This window comes from Pan paniscus, chromosome 13 (assembly GCF_029289425.2).
Source record: "Pan paniscus chromosome 13, NHGRI_mPanPan1-v2.0_pri, whole genome shotgun sequence".
In the NCBI taxonomy this organism is placed as follows: domain Eukaryota; kingdom Metazoa; phylum Chordata; class Mammalia; order Primates; family Hominidae; genus Pan; species Pan paniscus.
Genome location: NC_073262.2, coordinates 58306326 through 58330239, shown reverse-complemented (window position 1 = coordinate 58330239; position 23914 = coordinate 58306326). Strand labels below are relative to the sequence as shown.

Sequence of the window (23914 nt, the reverse complement as noted above, 5' to 3'; positions counted from 1 at the left end):
CTATTATATTTCTTCAAATATACTATGTAATTGAAACATTTTCAGTTTCATATTGAGACATTTTTTGATAGAGAATGCATTCATTAAATAAAATTGAATAAAAATAAATTCATAAACAGGTCTATATTGAAAGAAAATAACAGTTCATATCTGAATTTTTAAATATGCTAAAAGTAAAAATGATTTAGGTTTGTACTTTTTAAAAATTGATTTTACCTGATGGTTCCAGAGTCACATAAAACATCTGTGCTTCATTGCCATAGAAATGCTAGTTCCTTTTTAATGGATATTTTTACATAGTTGATGATATTAGAAAACTGGAAAAACTTACTGGCAATTTCTCTATCATTTATTTGAATGGTGAGATAGCTTCAAACAATAGTGACTTTAGAGAACAATTTAAAAGTACACACATACACATGCCCTGCACTCAAAATTCAATGTTCATATGTAGCCCTGCATAGGATGCACCTAGTTCAAATCCTTAATCAGCACCTATTTGACCTGCTGAGAACTGGCAGTGTTTTGGACCACCATGTGGCTTGCTTCCTAATGTACAGTAAATTTCTTTTAAAATGAAGGTCCGTGAGCTTTTTGACTTTGGCAGAAAGGACAAAACAGGAGCATAATGAACTATAAATTTTAGTGTATTTATGAGTATTTATAGCGCACTGCAAGGTTTGACTTTCTGTGTTTTTCATACATTTCATCTGAACTTGGCTCTGGCAGCAGATTCAGTATGTTTGACCTTCTGACTAGAACAGTTACATCAGGTCCACATTAACTGGCAAATGTTTTATTTTGTGGAGAGACTTGCAGCATGGGGGAAGGTTAGAATAATTTTCAATGAAACACACTCTTGGTACTACCTTTTGGAAAAAGTTTACATTTATTTTTTATTTCGTTTTTAAGACAAAATTAACAATTAATGTTAATTGTGAAAATATTACTCTTTAAAATGCAGCTGCCATAATCTTTTAAGTTTAATTATCATGTGTCCATATAAGAGCTTTTGAATGTCAAAATGCTTTTGAATATGAAGGGACAGGTAACACTGCTTTATAGCCTTCTGCCTATTCTTGGGATTATTTACAAATTGCATAGATTTGAATCTCTAGACCTAATTGTCTTGTACAGCTGTGGGGATGATTGTCTGAGTTAACCATGTTAGACTTGCTACAAAGACAGGAAAATTTTATTGATTGACAATGACATCTCTGCCACTTCAATTGTGACCTAGTAGTTCATGCGAGATGTATCTTTGCTATTCTAGCTTATTTTCCTTCACACCAGCGCAGCATGGCCACAGTAGGATAAGGGAGCGAAACCCTGTGTGAGACTTCCTCAGCAGGAGCAAGTCCTGCAGGCCTACTGGTGGGCGGAGGCCTGCTGAGAAAGGTGTCACAGAAAGGTCCACTCGGGGACCAAGACTGTCACTCACCAAGACTGTCACTGCCACCCTACTAGGTGGCAGTGCTCAGGGGGAGGAGTGTAGATTGGAACAAAACACTCTTATTTTCATTCAATAGACTAAAAAGTATTTACAATTGTGTTCTTCCAAATGAAGTATTTAAGGCCTCTTATTTTTATCTCCTTCTACTATTTTTTTTCCTTAATCACCTCATTAATTTCCAGTTTGGTTTAAGGTATTCAACAGGCTGGAACTATATGGCTCATTTATTCTACTTTACTTATTTACTTTTTCAAAGCAAAATGGATAAAATCAATTAATAAATTTAAGCCCGTTTGCTATGATTTGGAGAGCTGTCAAATAATGCATCTTCCTTTCTTCACTAAAGTTCTATAAAATAATTTATCTGTGAGAATAAGGCAAAATGGCAGACTGTTGTCTTCTGAAGGCTTAAGTTCATTTCTACCCAGAGCCAGGATATGGGCTAAGCAGCCTGCACAAGGATTCTACCATATTCTATCATTGAAATTCTTAATTGCTGGCTTTATTATATGAAAAGCATAAACAATTAATCAGTATTCTGATTCTCTTTTATATGTGTATAAATCTATTTTTATGATGATTCCTATGATGTGTTTGAGTTTTAAACTAAAACTAAAACTTGTGTAAGGAATGGCAAAACCACTCTTCAGCACCAATTTGGAAAGCATAATGATTGATAATAGCATACACACAGGCAAAGACACACAATCTGAAATATAGTCAAGTATGTTAGAATGAAAAAGTGCCTGTCTGATGGGAAGAATGGATAGGGTATGGATTAAGGCTGGTCAGAGAAAAGAAATATGTTAATGATGCCCAGGAGAAGAATGAAAGGGATTGCTAAATGCTCTAGGGAAGGAAGTCTTCAGACACATCTGAGGTGGGTAAACTTCTGACTGTAATAATTTCCAACGCAGGCATAGCTTGTTCTCCTGTTTACAAAAAAGAAGTGAAAACATTAGAAATTAGGTGTTGAGGGGGTGGGGGGCAAAGTAAGGGAGAGCATTAGGACAAATACCTAATGTATATGGGGCTTAAAACCTGGATGATGGGTTGATGAGTGCAGCAAACCACCATGGCACATGTATACCTATGTAACAAACCTGCACGTTCTGCACATGTATCCCAGAATTTAAAGTTTAATAAATACATTTTAAAAAAAGAAAATAAGTGTTGAATAGCACAGCTCAATCAGTATCTGGTAGTAAAAATAATCCACTCAAGGGTGTCATGGGTACTGAGTTGTATATCATAATTAAAGTGCTTAGACCAATGCCTGGGACAGTTAGTGCTCAACACATATTGGATTTAATTTATATGTACATACAGACACAGCTAGTGAAAGATAGAGATATATATTACATGTATATGCCATTTATGAAGGGAAAATAAATAAATCACAGAAATCTACAAAAGAAATTTACACAAATTTGCATAAGGCTAGAAATGTTTATATTTTTTGTTTTCTTTTTTAGTTTATGATTAAGTAGTTACATGCTCATTGTGGAAAAGTGAAATGGTACAGAAGTATATATAGTAAAACATTATAATGCATACATCTTTTAGCAATTTTTCCAGAATTTTTCTATTTACATATATGCGTATACATACACTGATGTGTATATATACACACACAAATAAATAAATTACTTTTTTACATTCATAAGCACAAATGGGCTCAGATACATTTTATCTCTATATCATTAGCTGAGTAGGAATAAGCAGAAGATTTACATGAAGATATTTTGTCACACATACTTGTAGTACAACTTTATTACTCATAGTGTATTAGCCTAACATAGTTGATTTCTTTTAGAAGTATATCTTTATCTATCTATCCATCTATCTATCTGTCTATCTATCTATCATCACGGAGGAATCCAATAGTATAAACGTAGTTGCTATAACAAATACCCAGTGAAAGATGTTTTATAGTTTCCTCTTAAAACTCTACATTAATGACCTGATAATACTCTGTGATGGCTTTTGGAAAACGTGTAAAGTTTCTGACAGTATGTCAACAAAGTGTCAAATATTGTGAGCAAGAAGCTATGAACTGGAATCATAGTGTCACCAAGTGTTAAAGCTGGAGGGACCTTAGACCCCCTTCATGTTGAAAGTAATGGGGCTGAAGCCCGGGAGGGTATAGTGATTTGTTCAAGGTCACAAACCAAGTGAGTAAGAACAAAAGAGTAGAACTTTGGTCCCCGGGTTCCCAGTCCTCATCTCTTTTAGATTTGTAATTTTGCTCCTAACTATATTTATTGTTTAATTTTATATGGAACAAAACACAGATTATAGAATGGAGTCAGAGATTTTTGGGAATCTGAGTCATTTTAAAGGTCACTCATTTCCTATTAGTCAGAGTAAGTAGCTATCTATCCCGATCATTTATTTAAGCATTTGTTCCATGTAACTCCTAGTGATATTACTTTCCCTGACAATGAGAAGCAGCAGTCATAGTTTCAATAAAACTAATCCCTCCCTTTAAATCTACTTTTTACTGAAGGAAGTATTTCTTGTCTTTCTTTCTTGCACTCGAGCTTTTTAAATAGACATACCCTTTGTCTTTGCACCACTAGATCGTGACATAAATAGAAATTATTATCACAAACACAGGCACACAAATACATGCAAATGCCCAGGCATGTACACACACACACACACACACACACACACAAGAAGCATTTGACAGAAGCTGAACACTTTCACATATTAATTCTCACCATAATTGCAAGTTAGTTGAATGTTCTCAAAAGTCCATTTTATAGATGAGAAAACAGAGTCAAAGAGTCATAGATTTTCCAAAATAAAGGCCCAAAACTAGGTCTTTTCCTTTCAATATACGTATACATAATGGATTATAGATCTTTAATGAACAATTAAGATAAGTGAGACTATTTTAAAGAATACTAAAATCTTTTGGAAATGATAAAAAAGAAAATTAAACTAATATTTTTACCTACTCTTTAGTGTTAAGCAGTAATATTTTGTATTAGAAAATCCAAACTTAGACTAACATTTCTATATTTTAAATTTAATATTTTAAATTCTGAATCTTCTTTGAAAGATAAAATATATATTTGTTCAAATTTTTATTTTTTTATCAACAGGTAAAAATTATATATACATATGGTATACCATATGATGCTTTGATGTATGTATACATTGTGGAATGGCTAAATGAGGCTATTTAACATGTCCATTACCTCACATAATTTTCTTTTTGTGGCGAAGACACTTAAAATCAATTTCTTAGCAATTTTCAACTGTACAATATATTGTTGTTAACTGTAGTCACTATGATGTACAATAGAACTCTTAAACTTATTCTTGCGGTCCAGCTGAAGTTTTGTGCTCTTTGACCAACATCTTCTCAATCCTTCCATCACTGCTACTAACCCCCAGGACTCTGGTAACCACTATTTTACTTTCTGTTTCTGTGAGTTCAACTTTTTTAGCTTCCACATTTAAGTGAGATCATGCAGTATTTGTCTTTCTTATTTCACAACCTACAGATAATGATCTCTAGGCTGAATTAACGTTGTCTTAAATGACAGAGTTTCCTTCATTTTCAAAGCTGAATAGTATTCCATTGTGTATATATACTACATTTACTTTATCCGTTCATCCACTGATAAACACTTAGGTTGATTCCATGTCTTGATTCCTGCAAGTAATGCTTCAATGAACATGGAAGTACAGATGTCTGTTAGACATACTGATTTCCTTTCCTTTGGATATATACCCAGTAGTGGGATTGCTGGATCATATTGTAGTTCTTTTTTTAGTTTTTTGAAGAACTAACTTTGAATATTTTAAAATTGACTTTGTAGTCAAATATATTCAAAGTATATTTTTATTTATAATCTCAAAGACATCTATGTTTAATTTAGAATGATCTTCAATGGGGTGGTATCGCTTTCACTCTGTTTTACTATTTTACCTTTCCTCCTTTAGCCATTTAACCAGTTAACAGCTTGTGCCAGAGTCTTTTACAATGAAAGTAATGAGTCATGGTGTTTGTGATGAGTCCTGGACTAGGAGTCAGAAGACCTGGGTTTTATTCCTGGTGTGTCCAATAGCTTGCCATATGCCTTTAGAGAGATCATTTACATTTATGAATTTTAGTCTAGCCTTCTACAAAAAAGGTGTGAGACTAGATGATCAGCAAGGTTATTTGATCATCTTAAAAGTCTATTATTTATAAAATTTCTTTCTATATATTAATTTTGTTAAATTAAGATTTTATTTTATTATGGGTATTTCTTAATGCAGACACACATATAAAAGATCCAGATATGAAAACAGAACCATTTTACAATTACTACACATGTATGCCTCCATTAAAATACAGTCTTACAATTCCTAGGGCTTTGTTAACATGCTACCAAAGTAACTACCTTCTTCAATGAAAACAATTTTTACATCTTTAAGATAAATTTGTTTTTAATGTAATTACTTAGTGGTAAATTTATTAAACATGATAGTCCAAATGGCACCCTAATTTAGATGAGGTGTGGACATTGAAACTTAAATTATAAGACAAAATCTTGAGGCCATACACTATATGGCCATACACTCACTCTTCACAATATGTAGGCTCAATTTGGTGACATTTCAGAACATGATAATGGATTTAGTGATACCAAGATTTGTCAGCAATTCCCTACATATAGTCTGAAAAACATATGAAATACTATGAACCTCTATGAACTAATAAGCCTACCTACATGTTTTTAAGATCATACATAGCATGCATTTCAAGACTCAAAGTTTGTTACAGGTTTTAATTTTTGAAGCCAATTTGCGTAACACACTTTACTGACATCAAAAATGGTGAATAAGATCTGGTAGTTTTTTGTTTGTTTAAAAATCTCTAGCAAAGGGTTAACATAAATATATATTTAGTTTTTTTGTAAATATTTACAGAGTAGAACGCCTATTCAGTTCAAATCAGAAAATGCAAAATGTTCATGGCGTTTTATGTGTACATAGATTGCCAGGGTCTGTTCACACTGCTGAGTCCATGGCAGAAGTTTTGGTGGTCAGCATTACCTAGGCAACATTTTATTCTCTTCTGCTGCAGAGGAAACCTGCCATCCAGTAAGTGTGGATAAAATCACAATTCTACTGCTCTTTAGTATGCTAAAATTCCACTGTACTAGTTTTCTGTGGCTGTTGTAACAAAATTACCACATACTTGGCTAAAAACAACAGCGATTTAATTCTCTCGCCATCCTGAAGGCCAGAAGTCTGAAGTCAGTTTCTCTGGGGCAAAATCAAGTTATTGGCAGGGTTAAGTTCCCTCCACAGGCTCTAGGAGAGATCCTGCTCCTGACTTTCAGTTTTTTGCTGGAGGCCGGCACTTCTTGACTTGTGGCCACATCACTCTAATCTCTTGTCTTCATGGTCCCGTTGCCTCCTCCTCCTCTTCTGGTTTTCATGCTTCTCTCTTATAAAGCTTCTTGTGATGACATTCAGGACCCACTCAGATAATTCAGGATAGTCTCTTCATCTCAAAATCCTTAACTTAGTCACATCTAAAAAAAAATTAGCATATCAGGTAACATACACAGGTGCCGGGGAGATGGAACGTATCTTTGGACGTAACTTTGGGAGCTGTTACCAGCCTACCACATCCATTCTTCAGTTATTCAGTACTTTGTGTTTAATGGGTTCTTAAACTGCACCAGGTAAAAAGACTCCCCGTTACTTAAAAATTTGTAAGTCAGTTATAGCAAATTCACATATACATGTGATATCTTAAGAAGAGTATAAAGAAGATGGGAGACAAGAAATAAAGCACAGTTACTATTAAGACCAAGGAGGTGAATTTAAATTATGCTAAGGTATTATTTAATATTTAAATTTAATGTAAATAAAACATGACAATTAGAGTGGATCAAGCGTTTTTCAAAAGCAAATTTTAAATAAATAAAATCTTTTAATGCTGCTCTAGCTGCGACTGTTGGTTTGCTTTTACTCTTGCTGTTTCCGAAGCTTGGAAATGCATTTCCTTTCACCTACTCATTATTTCTTTGTTGTCTTCCACGTATCAGCTTAAATGTTACAATAGCAAAATGGAGGCTGAATCATACAACCTTGATATATTTTAAGTAGCTCTAATCACTACTGAAGATTTTAATTAATTGTTTGCTTGTGTTAGTGTCTCACTTTCCTCCCCAGAAGATATCTTTATGAAAGTTGAGATCTTTTCTATAGAATCCCAGTCCCTAGAACTGCATCTGGCATAACAGATTTTTGTAAGTATTGCTTAGTAAATTACAGAATCCCTAAACATTTAGTTCAGAGGTCACTTTCTCCGGGAAGAATTCTTGAACTAACTGCGCAGGAGAAATTTCCCCTTCTCTATGCTCCCATCTTCCTCTGCTTGTGCTTAAAACTAACATTCATCAAGTTGCATCATATTAACTTATTTGTATATCTATCTTCTGATAACACTGTAAGTTCTTGGAAGGCAAGGAGTTTATCTTAGCCTGCTTAGTATTCCTAAGTTTATATTCATACTGGTGCCTGGCACATAAAAGTCACTCAATGAGTATCTTTAAAATGAATTACTCTTTGAAAACCACGAAACTATCATAAAAACAGTTTGTTAAATCTATCTACAATAGTTTTATGCATCAGGATGGCTAGCCTATAGTACCCAGTTATTTAATCAAATACTAATCTTGGGGTTACTGTGATTTTATTTTGTAGATGTGGTTAACATCTATAATCAGTTGACTTTAAATAAAAGAAATTGCCCTCTTTAATGTGGGTGAGGCTTATCCAATCAGGTAGAAGGCCTTGAGAGCAAAACTCAGGATTTCTTAGAAAAGAAATTCTGCCTCAAGGCTGCAACATTAACTCCTGCCTGAGTTTTCCTACTTTGGGCCGCTCTCTCTCTCTCTTCCCCACCTCTCCCTCTCCCTCTGCCTCTCCCTCTCCCTCTCCCTCTGCCTCTCCCTCTCCCTCCTCCTCCCCCTCCCCTTCCCCCTCCCCCGATATACTATCCACCTTCCCATTTAAACCTAACTTAGGCCTAACGTACAGCAGTGGTGAGAGTTTGACCATATCTAAACAGATTAGACGTGACGCAGTTCAGTAACCTTTTGAAGTCATGGCAGTAGAAAATTAAAACTGAAATTAATATGTCCAGAAAGGAAATGAAAAATAAATTGACCCTGAAAAATTAAATGAAGAACTAAATAATAATTCAGAAAAAATAAAAGATGAATTGACATTATAAACTATTAGAAGGTTTGTGTTATGTTTAGTAGCATTTACTTTAAAAAGTAGGGTAGTACTAAATGATCTTTTAAAATAATTTTTATGCTACAGAGCCTTAAAAAATATATCAAGTTATTAGTCATATACCATAAGAGAAAAGGGATATCGTGATCATTTTTGAGATACTTTACAATTAATTTGTAACTTCTTATGAAGTGAACTTTTTAAAACTATCTGCCCCTACCTCAGAGCACCTCCACGTTAGGACTGTGAGACTTGACCAGGAATTGAGGCAGTTTCCATTAGAAGTGGTTCCTTTGAGGTTTTCTCTACTGCAATTGAGTAATGAAACTTTATGATGTGGCTGCATCTCAGAATCCCAGGCACTGGCTTCTTTCGGTGGCTGGGAAGGAAGAAGATAAAAGCTGGTTATTCTCAGCTCTCACTTTTCCTACTCTATTTCATCCAAAATTAACCTTTCTTTTCAAAAGCAAAGTACAATATTCTATCTACACTGGATAAAACTAAGTAAATATATTTCCAGGTTAGCAGAATTTGAAAAGAAACTATATTTTATAGTCAGGATCAAGTCAGGATTATTTCTCCAAACATATTTCATGTGTTTTGGTATTGATATTTTGACATGCATTTTTATTACCTTTTTGTTTTAGATTTTTTTTGCAATAAGATCACAAATAAAAAATTGACTATTGACAACTCTGTTGAGATCTTGATATTCTAATAAAAAATGATTCAAGTGAAGTAGGTTTGATTAAATCTGACTTTCCAGATGAAGACAAAACATGTCAAGAATCAGAAGACTTTACTTGGTTTTTCAGGGAGTTAGAACCATGAAAGAGCCTTCCTTTATTGGAAAGAACTTTGAGGTGGCTAGAAAAGACAAGGTGCAACTGATGGCATGGACTAAAGTAAAGAGTATACGCCAGGGATTTACAGCCTGAGCATTTCAGACTCAGTATGAGCATTTCAGATTCATCACGTCTAAAACTGAACATCTTCTAGAAATTGGACCCATTCCTGACCTTCTAATTTCCATGAATAATTCCACTCTTCTCCAGCTCTGGGCTCATATCATTTTTTACTCCTCCTTAGTTGCTCCTCTAAACCTAAATCCTCTCCCTTAATCTTTTTTTCTAGTTAGGTTATTTGTAATTTTTTCTGAATTGGTTTGTTTTACTGCAATCCACTTAACCTGATTTTACACTATTGTATTGGCCTTTAACTAGACACTCTGACATCTAATCTCTTACTTCAACTTTTGTGCATTCACAGTAACCTGATCAATCTCTCTATAATGCAACTATCAGGTTTACTTACCTTAAATTTTTTTAATATGCCTACGGATTGTAGGCAGGATAGTCAAGATCCTTTCATCTGTCACTCGTGTTCTTCCAACAAGGACCTTACCTCCTTCTTATATCCTTCTACTTTCTGCTATGCCAAATAAATCTTCTCCTGTTTTCCAAACACAATTCAGTGTATATCTGCACTTTACTTTTGAATGTGCCCAGTGTAAATTCTATATAAATACTATGCCTCCTTTAGAAATGGAGCCAGAGATGTCTTTGTTTAAGAAACCATGGTTTAGTTCCAACACAAAACAACAAAATCCACATCTGTCTCTTTTCCTGTAGTGTATATTTACTGACACATAGCAAAATGTACTAGAAAGAATCATACAGCTATAGGTTGGATTCTGGCTCTGCCATATGCCAGCTTTGGAATACAGGCAAATGACTTAACCTTTCTGTCTGTTTCCTCATCCATGAAATTGGGATTAAAATATTTACTTCAGTGGAATTGTTTATCTCAGTTGTTTATTATTATTTATTGCCTCTCTCCCTCCAATGGAATATAAGCCTAAGAAGTCAAAAATGTTGCCTGTTTTGCTAACTGCTATTTCCTTCAACACCTAGACTGATGTCTGGCACAGAGTAGGAAACCCATACTATTTGTTGAATGATAAATGGTTAGCACCTGGTAAGGGCTTCACAAATGGTGGCCATCAACACAATCGTCATCGTTCATTATACATCATCTTTTTAATGCCACCTAGCATAGCTATTTATTTTTCAAGTGAAATCAAGACTATTTCTACTTTACAAGTCTTTAGTAACTACTTAGTTACTGTCCTGTCCAAAATTGTACCAAAGCTCATATTATACAGGATTACATGAAGTTCATTATTTGAGGAAACAAATCAAAGCTTATTTAGTGGCGTTTTCTCCCTAAGGACCACATATTCACATCTTATTGCTAGTAATCCAACTAGAGATTATCAGCTGCCTCTAGGCTCTTCATGCCACACATATTTACTTTTTTAGCAGCCATTTTTAATTATTTTCAATTCCTCTTCAAAGCCCACAAAATAACAATATGTCACATTTTAATAGCGCCTTAGAGAAAATTATTTCTGACTAACACGAGTGTTTTAAAAAGTCAAATTTACAAGACATATATGTAAGAAGGGATGACGTTATTAGTAAGAGTCTTCCATGAAATTTCCGTGGTGCTATAGGAACATCAATTTCAAACAGCTAACCTTTCTCTCAATCCAACTCACCTAGAGGATAATTTTTCAGCCATCCAATGGATCAATTAGTCTTATTTCACACAAAAATGTATCTTTTGGAGGAGAAGAGGTCCTATCATCTTTAGTGAGCTACACTGCAGTTTGAGTTTATTATGTTCAACTCCTTCCTATGCAAAATTTGATAAAGAAGAAATCAGGGCAACCATGACTAGCAGTGGCTCATGGAGTCTGGCCACTCCTGCATCAGGAAGATATGCAACCCATCACGAAAGTACAAGACCTTCCCATTCTGGTTCACACAGACTATTCGTCTACACAGAAATAAAAGCTAGGTATTATGAATCCCACTTTACAGACTGAGTTATTGAGGTTCAGTGAGGTTAATCAACTTGTACAAAGTCCTGCTTCATACTCGGAAGGCATTTATTTGCTTATGGAGGATCAGGTACTTGGACAGGTAGAATCAATTATTGGCTTTAAATAATGTTTTTTGTACATTTATCCAACAGTATCTATAAAATCATTTGTTTTGCTGTGAATTAAAAAGCAACCTTTTAAGTTCCTCTACCAGCTGTTTGTCTTCGAGTGCAGATATACACAGAACGAAAGAAAGAGGAGAAATCAAAAGTATTTGATCAGGAATCATAGTGATACTATCTTATCTTTGTACTTGTTTAATAATTTGGGCTGAATAAATAGTATCTTAAAAAGAGTAATGCTATACAAGCAGAAATTTTATATAAATCTCTAGTAAGCTAGCCATGAATATTAAACAAAAGTTGTCCTTTTTTATAAAAAATAAAAATTAAAAGAATATTTTTTATTAAATCACAAAATTATGTCTCTGAAATTGAAGCTCTTATACTTTTTATGAGTCTTCGCTATTATTTTGTAACTGTAACATGAATATAGATTCCAAATATTGTGATTGAAAATCCTAGAGGGGATTTTTGTGAAACTTAATAGCAAAATGTAGTTGACACTCATTCTGTGTTACCCTAGGGCTACAGTTTTGCTACAGTTTTGATCATAGTCTGAGTGGATTCATTCCTGTCAGCACAATGAATTTTATACTCATATCGCAGGTATATTTTACAATCCTTTTCCCTTTTTTAAGTAAAAACAAAGTAAAAATAAATTCAGTTATACTATAAAATTTCAACCAAGATCTTAAAAAAATTATATGAAACAAATATAACATATAGGCCGAAATCTGCCCCTTTCAAGTCTGGTTGTCTGATTAAATTTACTGTAATGCTATTATTGATGTAAATATTAGCATACATTTATGCATACATTTATATACTTAACACAATCACTTTAATACATCATGATAAATAGAAAAATCAGAACAAAAGAGTTATGTATTTATCAATTGCCCTGTAATTGTAAGAAAGCAGTGGCTATGTGTTATTAAACCTTACAAGCAGTGTAATACATTATATATCACCTTTTAGTTTTAAAACATTTTTAAGACCCTATTCCCTATTGCTCAGGTATTAGACACCAATGACAGTTGCTTTCAATTTTTTAAGAAAGTACATTCTGATCGTAGCTTCCCAAGAAGGTTAAATATAAATTAGTCATAAAGCCAATGGAATAGACAGGAAATTATTAGGCTATGTGATTATTTCTAGATTTATAGTGTTTTAACACTACTAGTGTTTAATTAAGGAGAAAAGGAGCCAATTTTATTTTATGTGATTATTTAAGGCCTCAAAAATTAATGTTCTTCTTACTCTGTAATGCTGTAGTTCTAAAGCAATGTTGAAGACAACAAAGTCCTATTTGATAGTCTAGCCTTTCAGCAAACAGCTCTTCTTCCTGTCTTTGATGTAGGAATGGTTTATTTAATCAATTATTAATCAAAGTTATGGCATTCTTCTTATATATTTAGGTAAAACTAAAAGATGACTTTCCCAAGCCTTATTGCTTAAATAAAAGTTTAAATAGACTGTGCAAACACTTGACTTTGACATGGCAGATATTGGAGTGATTTAAGTTTTAGAGAGCCATGGTCTCAATTGGATGCTTAGATGAAAAGGTGTGTGTGTGTGTGTGTGTGTGTGTGTATGTATGTGTGTGTGTGTGTGTGTCTAGTGAGATTTTCTAGCAGTAGATGATGAGCATGTGCCAAAGTATCCAGAACACTTTTGATAACCTTCCCTCTGATAACAAAAGCCAGTACAGATAATTTGATTAGTGTTTTCTTTGCACAGGTGTTAAAGTTGACAGCAAACAGCTGAAAGACACACACAGTGGTGCAAGCTGGGCAGCTGGACACTTTGTGCATGGAGAATCTTGAGCATTTGGTAACATTTGGCAGCTTAACACAGAAAAAAATGACTGCTAGCAAAATCTCAACTGCTGCTAATTAGCAGCAATGAACTGTGGGTAGGACAGTGCATTTTAATGTGAGAAGATTTTTACAGTAACCACCACACTAAGAGGCGGGGGGAGGGTATAGAAAGAAATGCTCCCTAGCTGACCCTAGTGGCAATCCAAGCTGCATATTGCAATAATCCTGTAAATTACTATGCTTTCTTATACAGTAACTTGGAGTTAATTAGTAATTTAACATTCCTCTACACTATTAAATGTCTTTTTTGCATTATATTATGTTGTTTCATGGGCTTACCTTAATACTAATGGGGTTTTGTTATATTTTCTCAAAACAGTACCAGCAAAATAAAACTGAACTAGAAAATTAATTAGTTATCTTTTTACCTTTGATTTACCTGTTATCAACAATTAAGTGGTGGTACACATTTTTAAAGTGGTTTCAGAGGTTACATTGAGATGAATATACTTCCAGAATATATTAGAGAGGAAATGTGAATAAAAATGAATAGTGTGCATGCTTCAAGTGACTATGCCATAGATGCAGAATGCAATGCAAACATGTTTCATATTTCTGCTCTAATAGAGTGGGTTAGCAATGTGGGTGGCAGAAGGGAAGGAGGAATAGAGGTAGAAAAGGAAAGCCTATTTATCTACATTTTCTAATTAAAAAAAAACTTTGTAAAAAAACGTCCATACCATTCTTGAGTTTATGTCATAAATGTTAATGTGCTGGAATGAAGCAGTAGATTTTAGCATATAAGAAAAATATGCACACTTTTGTAGCTTTGTAGTTTGTAAATGCCAGAGGATTTTGTAGGATTCTGTGATGAGGGAAATGTGATACTCAAAAATTTAGGTAATATAAATTAATGCATGCCATGATAACTTTCAAATAGAAAACTCTGAGATGAGGGATTGTGGCAAATGAAATTATTCTGAATATTTGAACAGAAGAAAGAGGTTAAATTTGTTAGTATAGTGTTTTCTTAAAATGTTTTAACTAGCCACCTCTTTCTTCTCCTGCAATCCTAATCTTCCTATTGAATGAAACAGACAAATAAAATAGTATTACGTGCATGCACTTTAAAAACTGTTCTTATGCATTTGAAATGGAAATTCTACTGTAGTGTGTGTGTATATTAAAGATAAAGGAAGTGTTTCTATTTGTCATCTTAAAAATCAATGTGAACTTGATAGTGGAACAATTTAGTAAAAGCAGGGCTTCAGAAGAAGAAAAGCTACGGATGTACGTGGAAAGGAATGAATTCAATACAAAACACTTCCAAAAGATTTCGTCTCTTGGGGCTCCCTCTAAAAGAGTGTCTGCTACCATTTAAAACCCCATCCTTTGCAGCTGGATTTGAACATACCATAAAAAATTCATCCACGCTTTAAGAGATTTCTGCTTTTCTGTCCTCTCTATTGTTAGACAAATTGAAGTGTGCACTCGGAAGGAAAGTGGCAGTGAACTGCGAATTTATTTACTCATTCGATTCTAATATTGAGAGAATCTACTCTCTCCGTTCAAAGGGTAGAGCAACAATGCAAGTGACATCAGGTCACCCAGCACTTCATAGCTACCTGTGAGATAGAATTGTTCTCCTTGCAGATAGGAAGTGACTGAAACCTCTTTTTCTCATCAATGTCTATTATGATTGATGGCTCTATGGTCACATTGAATATGCCCTTTTTAAATAATTCACAATGTCATCACCATAGTACTAGTTTATAACTAGCCTGTTATTTTTACCTTTGTTCATTCACTATCAGAAGGTTAGATAAATTAAGTACTGTGGATTTTGGTAGCATTATAACCAACCAAAGTAGAGTGTTTATAGCCCAACAACAACAACAGCAGCAAAGCATTGATTTTGTTTTTTACTGGCGCTCTGAATGCTCTCTCTCTCTCTCTCTTCCTCCAATAAGTCCTAAAAGGAAAATCAAAAACCGCAGAAGCACTTGTAGCACACTTTAACTCGAAACCACACTCGGGTATTAAGTCATCATAAGATTTTCAATATAAAAAGCAGTCACACTGCATTGAGATATATGGAATTTTACATATTCTGTACTTATTTAAAAATAATATATCATATTTATTTAATGTCTCCGTAATAATAAAATTTATAATTTACTTCCAAATATCTAATGCATGAGTTGTTAAACCAGCATCTGTACTAAAGAGCAGAAAAAACATTTATTTAAAAATGTAATGCTTGATATTGGGAGTACACTACATAAGAAATAATATAATATTTCAGTTATTTTCTAAGTTGGTTAGAAGTCAGAGGTTGTTATTTAAGTTTTGAAATGTAGATGCAGATCCTCAAAAGTTCTTCATTTTATAATATACAAATGATTATATAGCAGTTTTGATCAGCACTAATTATTAAAATGAATAACTATGTGTCCTTTATAATGCAAATTTTGTTGTGTTACACATAAATTGTTGAGAGGTCAATCATAAAAATTCAAAATATCAATCAAAGGAATTGACTTATGTTGCCTTAAATAAACAAACTTTCTTTAGATTTTAATTTTAACATATTGTAACATAGTAACATATTATTTAACAATACAATATTTAAGATATTGTAACATAGTAATTCAATAGATTTTATTTGTGCAAGTCTCTTCACAGAGTACAAATGCTTCAAATCTCAGATTAAGAATATTAATTTTCTTAAAACTTAGATATGCTGTACATATTCAACCTATAATAAGTTATATAATTTTCAGAGATAAATTATGGGTTTAATAGAATTGTGTCTTTATAAAAAGTTTTAGCCTAGGTGTTTTATTTTTACGGTCCTAATTTTGGATGTTTATTGTTTGTTGATTTTATTGTCGAATTCTGTTTCTCAAAGTAACAATGTCAGATGGAATGAAAAAATATAAAATGAGTCTAGACTCAAAGTATGTGCTTAAAGTTTCAATATGCTATCATAAATAAAAGAGGTCGAACTGCTAGGTAAGAGCTGTCATGTTATGAGAAATGCTATAATTGTAAGTATAGAGCTCTATTCGTTCATTTACTCAATAAATATTGGCCATTAGGAAATGGAGAGATAGCTCATGTTCTATCAGGGAACATAGACAACAAATTTTATTTTTAAAAAATAAAGCAACCTCAGATAGCAATACATCCTTTGAAGCAAATAAAGTAAGGTGATGTGCTAGACAGACATTGGGGAAAACAGATCTTGAGACCATTATTTAGACTGGGTGGCCAGGGAAATCCTGTATGGGTGAGACGGAACTGAGAAAAATATTGCACAGGTGCCAATTATGCAAAGATCTGAGGCCAGATAATTCTAGATCAGCAATTCTTAGATTTCTGCTATGGCAAAAACAAACATGGCATTTCAGAATGACTGGAATGATGAGGAGAAAGCCCAGACAAGATGAGGTTAGGAAGTCAGGCACAGACCAGGGAAAATGCCACATTTAGGTGGTAAGAAATTTGGATATCACTGTATTCTATATGCAATGAAAAGCTATTGAAAGGTGTTAAGCAGGATAGTGACATTCTTTGGTTCTTGTTTTACAAAAAATTCCTAGCTGTAGAGTTAGACAGACATTTGAAGTCTTGCTGTCACCTCCAGTGTGTGCTACTTAACTTCTGGGAGCCTCCATTACTTTGACTCCGGTATGGGGGGTAGTGCCAATAAGAAAGATAGATAAGAAAGTGCCTGTGCCTAACACAGTGCTTGGCAACTTGTAAAGGCTCAAGAAATATGAAATCTCTTTAGTGTTCTTACTTTTGGTTGTAATGTTTCAAAATGTCTAAGCAAAGAATTTGGAGACCTTATCACTATGATGGTTAATTAAATCTCATTTTAATATTAATTTATCTTTATGAGAAAATGAAGTAACAAGATGGTCAAAGATAGTTACTTGTTTCACAGGAGATATCCATTAAGCAACTATAGGTATTAGTAAAATAATTACACTTATGGAGACTTTAGCATGTCCTAGATACATCCTAAGCTTTTTGAATACATTTGCTTATCTACCCTACAATACAGACAGGAATTTATGCTATTATTATTCTATTTTACAGATGAAGAGAGGGCCACAGGAGTTATATAACTTTCCTAGGTCATAGTGACAGAAATAAGATATTAAAATAAGGGTTCTTTCTCCAAAACTAGTACCTTAACAATATTCAGGGCTTAGGGAACTAGCGAACTTAAAAATTTGAGGTTTAATATAGTTAATATATATATATATTTCTCAATTTAGAGGTCAATTGATACATAAAATGAAAATTTGATTTGTTATTAGTATCATCTTATAAAATAAGTGGCTTAGGCTTTAAAAAATATAGTAAAGAATATAAAATGAAAAACTGTTGAGTTGAAAACAATCTTTTTCAGACTGTTTCTCCCTTTTAAAAGGCAATTTTATTTTAAAAATGATTCTTTTGAAGTAGTTTTATAAATAATTCAAATATTTTTTCTTTATGTATCGTTGTTTCTTAACTTTTACCTAAATATAACCACCTGGAACATGTGAAAAGTAGAAAATAAAACAAATGGAAAAACCTGAAAAGTATTTAACTAGATAAAAATTGTCTAAATTGAAATAAGTGTTTTATTTTCCTCGTGATTAAAAACTCAATTTTACTGTTAAAAAATAAAAGTCAGCATCTTAAATATATTTCAGAGTCTATTATCACAAGAAATTCTAGCCAAAAGAGGTAGTGCAAAGTTTTAAAAATTAAGGTTCAATTTTGATTTGTATTTCATAAAACTTTAAAGAAGTTCTTGTACAAAGACATGGGGGCAATTCGAGAGGAAGCTAAGAAATCAAAGATGTAGTAAAGAGGGCATATGCTTTGAAACTTGTGGAAGCTTGAAAATCACTATTTGTTTTTACTTAAAATGAAAGAAAAAGTAACTACTCGGGAGGCTGAGGCAGAGAATTGCTTGAACCCAGGAGACAGAGGTTGCAGTGAGCCAAGATCCCACCACTGCACTCCAGCCTGGGCGATGGAGTGAGACTCCGTCTCAAAAAAAAAAAAAAAAAAAAGAAAAGAAAAGAAAAGAAAAGAAATAAAGAAAAAGTACAAGGGAAGACATGGAACAGTGGAAGCATGATTTCCTTGTAACCAATGAAATACACTTTATAAAAATAGCTCTTTAAAATAGGGTTAAATAATCTTTAGCCATCCTAAAATTTCCGTGGCTTTCTATATAAATGGCCATCCTTTAGAATGCCATGTTTTGAGGCTTTGCCTAACTTTAAAACATTCATTTATTAAAATAATAACAATAATATTGTTGCTGTATGACCACCATATTTCAGGTAATATGCTAGACAGCTTGGGATATAAAAGTCAACAGTAATCAATATCCTCAAGGTAGGAGAAGTAAGACAACTATATGTAAGACAAACCTATGTACACTGGGCTTGACCTGCTGAGCTGGTCAGTTCATATGGTGATGTGATAATCATTTCACTGTGGTGAGTTTAAAGTTGTAGCTGCCATTTTTTTTTTCAGGAACGATTCAAGTATGGCTTTTTATTAATACAAAAATTATCTCTGTGTAACTTTTTCCATGAGTGAATATTGCAATGTAATCTATAAAGATCTCACATTTCCAAGATGACTGATTGAATCTCAGTTGTTGAGGCATCACTTGTACTTGCCTCAGCAGGGTTAAACTTGACAAGTGGTAAAAGAAAAAGCAAAACAAATTAAGCAGACATCCAGACATACATACATACAAATAATCCAAATAAACTAGAAAGCAATCCAGTATATCCCAAATAAATTTAACTTGGAAAACCTACGGTAAATATACGGAGCATTATCAATATGATAAATGGCCAGCATAAATGTGAGGGCATCATGAAGGTAGTAGTGTCCATAATAACAATAGGAGGTTCTTCAAAGGAACATGTTAAGAAAGTGAAATACAAAGTTCCAAAGAGAGCCTGTGGAACTGGAAGTAAAATGAAGAATTGAAAAAAAGGGGATGGGGAATAGGAATAGTAGGAAAGCAGTGTCATAAAAGGAGAAGAAAAAATATGTATCTTTGGCCCGGCGTGGTGGCTCACACCTGTAATCCCAGCACTTTGGAAGGCTGAGGCAGGTGGATCATCTGAGGTCAGGAGTTCAAGACCAGCCTGGTCAACATGATGAAACCCCATCTGGTACTAAAAATACAAAAATTAGCCAGGCGTGGTGGCAGGTGCCAGTAATCCCAGTTATTCGGGACGCTGAGGCAGGAGAGTCACTTGAAACCTGGAGGCGGAGGTTGTAGTGAGCTGAGATTGCACTATTGTACTCCAGCTTGGGCGACAAAAGCGAAACTATATATATATAATATATAAATAATTTATAATAATATATAAATAATTAAATAATATATATTATAAATATATATATTTTTTCTTATTGTTCTTTGAAAAAAATTGAAGAATTTACATTGGCCCAAAATGACAAGAGCAGCTTCAATGTAGTTATTTTGTGGGGGAGGGGGATGTAGAAGGGACTGGTTATAGGAGGGATAAAATATAAAGTTAGAGTTTCTTAATTTAAAAGTTTGACAAGCACATTTTATGACAGCGATGGCAAAATGAAAAAAAGGTATTTTGCTTGTTAAAAATATTTTAAATTTATATAGTTAATAATTCAGTGAAACCATCCATTTATATTTTTAGCTGATGTTTTGAAATATGCTTTGTGTGTGTGTGTTTATGAACTCATGGTGTTAATCACTCTCTACATAATATAGAATTATTTGGGGCTTAAAAAATTGAGTAAAATTTGAGTAAAATTTTCAGAAGTAAATGTCAACAGCCTTGATACATGATAATGTTCACTTCTGAGAATGTGCATAATTCCAGCCAGCTATCAAATCAAGCCACAACTGGAGATCTGAACTCTAAGAATAATATCAAAAAATAATTTGGTATGTGATGACTGAAATGATCGCAATTTGGATAACATGTCGGTATCTACCTTACAATATATATGTATATAAACTACTAGGGTCTAATCAAAGTGAAAATAATTTTGAGACTGAATCAGTCTGGCAACAACATATCAATTCCTTGAGCAACTGGATTCACTGCACTATATAAAATAAACAAAGACTACAAGTATCATTCTGTCATTTCTAACACTGTCTTTCTCTTAGATAAAACACAGCTTTTTTAGTGTAGTATATTATCACATACTATCACATTATTATTTTGTGAATATTGGAACCAGCAAAGATTGAAGAGATCTTCTGTCCAAATCCTCATTTATCACAGTTCTGTAGCAGCATAATAAACAAAACAAATAAAATCCCTGTCCACATGAAGCTCATAATATAGTTTCAAAAGATTAGGAAACCCAGAGTTTAAGTGACTCATAATCCTTATTTCTCAAGTTCTCTCTGCTACTAAATAGAAAATTGGGCCAAGAACTCAAGTTGTCTGACTCCTGATTTATTAATGTTTCTTACTCTGGCCATGAGAGTAAGAAGGTCTGCATTTGTGTTCCAATTTGCTATTCATTGACAAATGTTTTGGAAATTACATTTGTATATGACATTTTCATTAGCTTATATCTAAATAATACAATTGTTTTAACAAATAGTATATATACACTTTTTGTTCTTTAATGAGTGCTGTTCTTATATATTAACAACAGCTTTTTATTTTTCAGATAAAGAAGGCAAGAAACATGTACTTAAAACAGTACTTCATGGTCTAATGATACCCCACAGCAAAAAAAAAAAAAAAAAATTACAAAAAAACACAAAGGTGTTACTCAGAGTTACTCAGATTGTTAGATTACGTGCAAAAAAATTGAACTAGGCTGTCTATGAAACCTTTCCAAATAAAAGTTTTAACTCAAATTTAAAACAAAATTATTTATCTTGTTACTGTAATACAAATTTCCTCAAGCTTTAAAAGCTTTGCAAGAAAATACAGTGGTAGTGAAATTAGTATTAAAAAATTGCTAAGTTATTAAGTTATTAGCTACTATTAACTGACATTGGATATCTAGCCTTCTAAAGTATACCTTTCTCTTCAAGATCTTTCTGTGTTGCTAATGTTTGTCTTTCACACACTGTGCTACAAGTCTACCACCACCAATTCTTGCCTAATCTTTTGAGCAGGATCTTGTCTCCAGATGCCTCTCCAAGCATCTCAGGCCCTTCTAGTAGTTGCCTCTATTCTGTCAGGAATTGCAGTTATCACCAATGTGTCACCAGGATAGCAATCTCTACCAGACACCGATTTATTCAACTTTCTCAACTGAGCACCACATTCATTCCTTCTATTCCTTTTGGCATGGCAGTTCACCTTTGGTGGCTATACCATTCTTCCACAAGGCCAAAGGCGATTTTTCTCTCTGGCCAATAGATTTACTCTCTTATTTGTCATATTCTTTTAGGGCATCCTTAAGTGGTATTGACTGAACTCCAATGTTATAGAGAAAAAACTCTTACAACACTCTACCATGCTTCTGGTGATGTCTTAGTGAGGTAATATACATACACTGCAAAATTATTACTCTCTTTTGAGTTTTAGCAAAACTAAATCAAATGTATCATACTTAATCATACTTAGCTACTGGTCAGTGGACTCTAAACTCAAGTCAACATTTTAACTTTATGCAATTTGAATAAAAGGATAACACTTCAAACAAAAAAATTAAAAAGTGGGTGTCATTGACAGGTTTTTTTTTTTTTTTTTGAGATGGAGTCTCACTCTGTCGCCCAGGCTGGAGTGCAGTGCCGCGATCTTGGCTCACTGAAAGCTCCCCCTCCCAGGTTCATGCCATTCTCCTGCCTCAGCCTCCCTAGCAGCTGGGACTATAGAAGCCCGCCATCTCGCCCGGCTAATTTTTTGTATTTTTAGTAGAGACGGGGTTTCACCGTGTTAGCCAGGATGGTCTCGATCTCCTGACTTCGTGATCCGCCCGCCTTGGCCTCCCAAAGTGCTTGGATTACAGGCGTGAGCCACTGCGCCCGGCCATTGACAGTTTTTAAGATTTCTTTCTAAATACCAAGACAAAGAGCAAAAGATCAATACTTGAGTATCCATGTTAAAAGATCTTTTTTTCATCCTATATAAGTAATTATCTAGTGTCCTATGGATGACTAGCCTACTGGCAAGATATTTAACTACCAGAAGACATTGATCTGCCAACATTCAGGTTTTCTAATACAGAATCCTATGTTTACATGAATGACTTCTCTATTCCAACGATATAGGGAGAAGGTGAGCACTCACCTTATCTTTCCTTTTTCTGTCTTTAATGGATAATGCATACATGTTTTACTTCTATTGACAGTGTAAAAACATTTGAAAATAAAATGTGTGGAGAATCTCATTGCTATTCATACAAACAAACGGACAACAAACAACAAAAAGTGTGAACAATAAAAAGTAAGACTAACTTCGTTATGGCTGTTGACTAATGGACTTGTCTAATCAAGATACATCAAGAAGCCCTGATCTAAGAACTGACTAGCATTATCCAAGAATTTTCTGGATGTGGCTGGAGTGTGAGAATTCCACATTGATTGTGCATATGTTTTAAAGGATTGATCTTCCACAAAAACAAAATAGAAATAAATTACCCTTATCCATAAGAAACAAATTATAAGCAAGATTGGTTTTCCAAAATCCACATTAGATGGAATTGTAGTGTCTGAATGGAAGTCTTTACTTTATGAAAATTATAATTATTTTGATTTTTGTCCACAATCAGCTTGAAATGTTGCAAAACTCTGCAGGTGCTCACTGTTATAACAAAACCATGGGAACAGATGGTGCAAGGTACCAGGCCAGCTCAAGGGATTAAATGTGAGGCTTTTGAAATTTAAAATTAAAGCTGGGTGATCTTGGGAAAACCTGCCTGCCAAACATGCTTGCTTAAAAAAAAATAAAAATAAAAAATTTACCCAAATTCTCTTGACAAGCTTATTTACATTCGAATGACTAGGAAATATTAAGTAGTTATAAAGTACTGTTGGCAGGGTACAGCCCACCTGATCAAATTAAAATATGAAATGCTCACTTCCATTATGGTGCTAAGGCTTTGCATGCAGCGACCCCCCTCTTACATTTTGTTCCTACCAGGAGCCAATTTCTTTGGACAACTTGGTACATTTATAGGTGCTAAAATAAAGATATTGTAAACAGTCTCTTTTAAAAGGACAGAGTGAAATGTTTTGGTTGAATTACTAATGATGAGTTTAGGAGATTCACATCCATGAGTAAAAGAAATGAGAAAAGAAAACGTTCAAAAGTTAACATGCTCAACCAGCTTTAGTTCTCCTAATAACAAAATCCATGTTCAAAATACATTGAGA

General features: G+C 33.7%; 1 long non-coding RNA gene across 1 annotated transcript in view; it reads right to left on the bottom strand.

The window, feature by feature from the left end:
* Positions 1-4540: 4540 nt before the first annotated feature.
* Positions 4541-23914, bottom strand: part of LOC117979394 (uncharacterized) — a 136786-nt gene continuing 117412 nt past the window's right edge. Inside the window, exons 7-8 of the long non-coding RNA XR_004670178.3 lie at positions 8934-9092; positions 4541-6996 (exon numbers count right to left, since the gene is read on the bottom strand). This is a non-coding gene — a long non-coding RNA (uncharacterized LOC117979394). The remainder of the gene's footprint in view (positions 6997-8933; positions 9093-23914) is intronic.